We start from the raw sequence: 6,177 nt of genomic DNA, 5'->3' as shown, positions 1-6,177 counted from the left end.
GAAAATGGTCAATACGACAACGAAAGACTGCTTTTACAGATTACAGGTTCTAAAACGACTTAAACCTCTCTTATTCTTCCACGACTTCAGGACAGTCCTCCAAGCGCTACTGTTCGCCAAAATAGACTACTGCAGCGCACTTCTACTAGGACTTCCCAAATCCGCTACTAAACCTCTGCAGATGATTCAAAATGCGGCAGCAAGATTGTTAACCAGTATCAGCCGCTACGATCACATATCACCAATTCTCAGGAAACTACACTGGTTACCAGTAAATTACAGAATTCTATACAAATCGATTACCTTAATTCACAAAACCATCCATCATCAACTTCAACTTGACCTGGAAATACCTTTCAAACTCTACTCTTCTATCAGACCAACTAGAGACATTTACAAAGGCACTCTTAATGTTCCCCCTACTAAAGCCACACGCCTCGCTATAACCAAAGACAGAGCCTTTTCGATAGCAGGCCCATCGATCTGGAACAGTATCCCATCAAACCTCAGACTGGAGCCCTGCCTTTTATCTTTCAGAAAAAGTCTTAAAACCTGGCTCTTTCAACAAGCCTTCCCTGAACCACCAGACAACCACCTTCCCTGAACCACCAGACAATCACTAGTTGGCCTTCATTCCTACCCGGTCTGGCACTCCGTTTCTCAAAGAAAAAATAAATGGACTCTGAGACATTCAGATTAAAGCACCGTCCTTAAGTTTTTAACTTGTACATTCTATGGTAAAATTTTTTACCGGCCTATCTTCTTTCCAGCTTGTTACAAGCATCCAAGTTCTCTCTCCCTGTTGATTGTAACTTTGACTTATTCCTACTTATTGTTATCTTTCGTTTACGTGAATCTGTTACTCTAGTTTTTCCCTTGTTAAATTGTAAACCGATCTGATATGGTAAATTTACTATGAAGGTCGGTATAAAAAACTGTTAAAATAAATAAATAAATAAATACACACAGCTCTGACAATGCACCTCCCTCCTGCCCTGCAGCACCCCCTGCTGTTCCAGTACTGAGACCTCTCCCCTCCCCTACACACAGCTCCGACAATGCACCTCCCTCCTGCCCTGCAGCACCCCCTGCTGTTCCAGCACTGAGACCTCTCCCCTCCCCTACACACAGCTCCGACAATGCACCTCCCTCCTGCCCTGCAGCACCCCCTGCTGTTCCAGTAATGAGACCCCTCCCCTCACATACACACAGCTCTGCCAATGCACCTCCCTCCTGCCCTGCAGCACCCCCTGCTGTTCCAGTAATGAGACCCCTCCCCTCACATACACACAGCTCTGCCAATGCACCTCCCTCCTGCCCTGCAGCACCCCCTGCTGTTCCAGTACTGAGACCTCTCCCCTCACATACACACAGCTCTGACAATGCACCTCCCTCCTGCCCTGCAGCACCCCCCTGCTGTTCCAGCACTGAGACCCCTCCCCTCACATACACACAGCTCTGCCAATGCACCTCCCTCCTGCCCTGCAGCACCCCCTGCTGTTCCAGTACTGAGACCTCTCCCCTCACATACACACAGCTCTGACAATGCACCTCCCTCCTGCCCTGCAGCACCCCCCTGCTGTTCCAGTACTGAGACCCCTCCCCTCACATACACACAGCTCTGACAATGCACCTCCCTCCTGCCCTGCAGCACCCCCTGCTGTTCCAGTACTGAGACCCCTCCCCTCACATACACACAGCTCTGACAATGCACCTCCCTCCTGCCCTGCAGCACCCCCTGCTGTTCCAGTACTGAGACCTCTCCCCTCACATACACACAGCTCTGACAATGCACCTCCCTCCTGCCCTGCAGCACCCCCCTGCTGTTCCAGCACTGAGACCCCTCCCCTCACATACACACAGCTCTGACAATGCACCTCCCTCCTGCCCTGCAGCACCCCCTGCTGTTCCAGTAATGAGACCCCTCCCCTCACATACACACAGCTCTGCCAATGCACCTCCCTCCTGCCCTGCAGCACCCCCTGCTGTTCCAGCACTGAGACCCCTCCCCTCACATACACACAGCTCTGACAATGCATCTCCCTCCTGCCCTGCAGCACCCCCTGCTGTTCCAGCACTGAGACCCCTCCCCTCACATACACACAACTCTGCCAATCCACCTCCCTCCTGCCCTGCAGCACCCCCTGCTATTCCAGCACTGAGACCTCTCCCCTCACATACACACAGCTCTGCCAATGCACCTCCCTCCTGCCCTGCAGCACCCCCCTGCTGTTCCAGCACTGAGACCCCTCCCCTCACATACACACAGCTCTGACAATGCACCTCCCTCCTGCCCTGCAGCACCCCCTGCTGTTCCAGTACTGAGACCCCCTCCCCTCACATACACACAGCTCTGACAATGCACCTCCCTCCTGCCCTGCAGCACCCCCTGCTGTTCCAGTACTGAGACCCCCTCCCCTCACATACACACAGCTCTGACAATGCACCTCCCTCCTGCCCTGCAGCACCCCCTGCTGTTCCAGTACTGAGACCTCTCCCCTCACATACACACAGCTCTGACAATGCACCTCCCTCCTGCCCTGCAGCACCCCCTGCTGTTCCAGTACTGAGACCCCTCCCCTCACATACACACAGCTCTGACAATGCACCTCCCTCCTGCCCTGCAGCACCCCCTGCTGTTCCAGTACTGAGACCTCTCCCCTCACATACACACAGCTCTGACAATGCACCTCCCTCCTGCCCTGCAGCACCCCCTGCTGTTCCAGTACTGAGACCTCTCCCCTCACATACACACAGCTCTGACAATGCACCTCCCTCCTGCCCTGCAGCACCCCCTGCTGTTCCAGCACTGAGACCCCTCCCTCACATACACACAGCTCTGACAATGCACCTCCCTCCTGCCCTGCAGCACTCCCTGCTGTTCCAGCACTGAGACCCCTCCCCTCACATACACACAGCTCTGACAATGCACCTCCCTCCTGCCCTGCAGCACCCCCTGCTGTTCTAGCACTGAGACCCCTCCCCTCACATACACACAGCTCTGACAATGCACCTCCCTCCTGCCCTGCAGAACCCCCTGCTGTTCTAGCACTGAGACCCCTCCCCTCACATACACACAGCTCTGACAATGCACCTCCCTCCTGCCCTGCAGCACCCCCTGCTGTTCCAGCACTGAGACTCCTCCCCTCACATACACACAGCTCTGACAATGCACCTCCCTCCTGCCCTGCAGCACCCCCTGCTGTTCCAGCACTGAGACCCCTCCCTCACATACACACAGCTCTGACAATGCACCTCCCTCCTGCCCTGCAGCACTCCCTGCTGTTCCAGCACTGAGACCCCTCCCCTCACATACACACAGCTCTGACAATGCACCTCCCTCCTGCCCTGCAGCACCCCCTGCTGTTCCAGCACTGAGACCCCTCCCTCACATACACACAGCTCTGACAATGCACCTCCCTCCTGCCCTGCAGCATCCCCTGCTGTTCCAGCACTGAGACCTCTCCCCTCACATACACACAGCTCTGACAATGCACCTCCCTCCTGCCCTGCAGCACCCCCTGCTGTTCCAGCACTGAGACCCCTCCCCTCACACACAGCTCTGCCAATGCACCTCCCTCCTGCCCTGCAGCACCCCCTGCTGTTCCAGCACTGAGACCCCTCCCTCACATACACACAGCTCTGACAATGCACCTCCCTCCTGCCCTGCAGCACCCCCTGCTGTTCCAGCACTGAGACTCCTCCCCTCACATACACACAGCTCTGACAATGCACCTCCCTCCTGCCCTGCAGCACCCCCTGCTTTTCCAGTACAGACCCCTCCCCTCACATACACACAGCTCTGACAATGCACCTCCCTCCTGCCCTGCAGCACCCCCTGCTGTTCCAGCACTGAGACCCCTCCCCTCACATACACACAGCTCTGACAATGCACCTCCCTCCTGTCCTGCAGCACCCCCTGCTGTTCCAGCACTGAGACTCCTCCCCTCACATACACACAGCTCTGACAATGCACCTCCCTCCTGCCCTGCAGCACCCCCTGCTGTTCCAGCACTGAGACCCCTCCCTCACATACACACAGCTCTGACAATGCACCTCCCTCCTGCCCTGCAGCACTCCCTGCTGTTCCAGCACTGAGACCCCTCCCCTCACATACACACAGCTCTGACAATGCACCTCCCTCCTGCCCTGCAGCACCCCCTGCTGTTCCAGCACTGAGACCCCTCCCTCACATACACACAGCTCTGACAATGCACCTCCCTCCTGCCCTGGAGCACCCCCTGCTGTTCCAGCACTGAGACCCCTCCCCTCACACACAGCTCTGCCAATGCACCTCCCTCCTGCCCTGCAGCACCCCCTGCTGTTCCAGCACTGAGACCCCTCCCTCACATACACACAGCTCTGACAATGCACCTCCCTCCTGCCCTGCAGCACCCCCTGCTGTTCCAGCACTGAGACTCCTCCCCTCACATACACACAGCTCTGACAATGCACCTCCCTCCTGCCCTGCAGCACCCCCTGCTGTTCCAGCACTGAGACCCCTCCCTCACATACACACAGCTCTGACAATGCACCTCCCTCCTGCCCTGCAGCACCCCCTGCTGTTCCAGCACTGAGACCCCTCCCCTCACACACAGCTCTGCCAATGCACCTCCCTCCTGCCCTGCAGCACCCCCTGCTTTTCCAGTACAGACCCCTCCCCTCACATACACACAGCTCTGACAATGCACCTCCCTCCTGCCCTGCAGCACCCCCTGCTGTTCCAGCACAGACCCCTCCCCTCACATACACACAGCTCTGACAATGCACCTCCCTCCTGCCCTGCAGCAGCTCCTGCTGTTCCGGCACTGAGAACCCTCCCCTCACATACACACAGCTCTGACAATGCACCTCATTCCTGCCCTGCAGCAGCTCCTGCTGTTCTGGCACTGAGAACCCTCCCCTCATTTACACACAGCTCTGACAATGCACCTCATTCCTGCCCTGTAGCACCCCTTGCTGCTGTGGTACTGCTAGGAATGGACGCTCATTGCATAGAGGTCCTGGTGTGGCAGCAGCTTAGTGAATGGAGCTGGAAGGAAGTTTGCTGGAAAATGGTGAAAATGCTTTGAATGTATCAAGCCAAAGACCAGAAATTGTGCCTGGAACTGGAGAAAATAGGAAAGGAGAAAGCCAAAGACAGAAATTGTTCCTATGTAACCTTGCACACAGATACATAGTTTCTTGCTGTCACACCTAGGTACACTGTGGTACGTAGATGCAGAATTTCACAGTGTCACACCGAGGTACACCGTGGCACGTAGATGCACAGTTTCACAGTGTCATGCTGAGATATATAGTTTCTCGCTGTTACACTGAGATACACTGTGGTACATAGATGCAGTTTGACAGTGTCATGCTGAGATACACTGTGGCTCACAGATACATAGTTTCTCGCTGTTACACTGAGATACACTGTGGTACATAGATGCAGTTTCACAGTGTCATGCTGAGATACACTGTGGCTCACAGATACATAGTTTCTCGCTGTTACACTGAGATACACTGTGGCACATAGATGCACAATTTCACAGTGTCACACCGAGGTACAGCGTGGTACGTAGGTGGACATTTTAACATTGTCACACCGAGGTACAGCGTGGCACACATACTCAGTTACACCCAGATTATAGAGTTTTACAGTGTCATACTGAAGAACATTGTGGTACATAGAAGCATACATTTACATTGTCACACTGAGCTCCATGACGCCATGCAGATGCAGAGTTTCAGAATGTCATACCGAGGTACACAGAGTCACAGCCATGAACAGTTTCACAGTGCCATGCAAGTTCACTAAATCATGCAGATGCACAGTTTTACAGTGTCACACTGAGACAAACTGCATCAGGCAGATGCACACTTTTACATTATCACGTTGTGGGCCATTTGAGTCACATAGACAGACAGTTTCACATTGTCACACTGTTGTACACTAAATCAGTTTTATATAGGTAATTAGCTGCAGAGATACAAGGGTACTTTTAAGGCTGCACATAAACTCATTTTTAACTATAAGATAACCTACATAAATTGTGTTTGAAAATCAGTTCGATATGCAGTTCTCTGTGTGTAAGATTAGCTGTTTCAAAATGATTGTGTTAGTTAGTGTCACAGAGTGACCCCGGTGTCCCCCTTTTTGTGTATGCCTGGTCCACCTTAAGTCCCACAGAGGGA

The sequence above is a fragment of the Rhinatrema bivittatum genome, unplaced genomic scaffold (assembly GCF_901001135.1).
Source record: "Rhinatrema bivittatum unplaced genomic scaffold, aRhiBiv1.1, whole genome shotgun sequence".
Lineage (NCBI taxonomy): Eukaryota > Metazoa > Chordata > Amphibia > Gymnophiona > Rhinatrematidae > Rhinatrema > Rhinatrema bivittatum.
The sequence above is the reverse complement of the archived record's forward strand: the minus strand, read 5'-3'. Positions refer to the sequence as shown.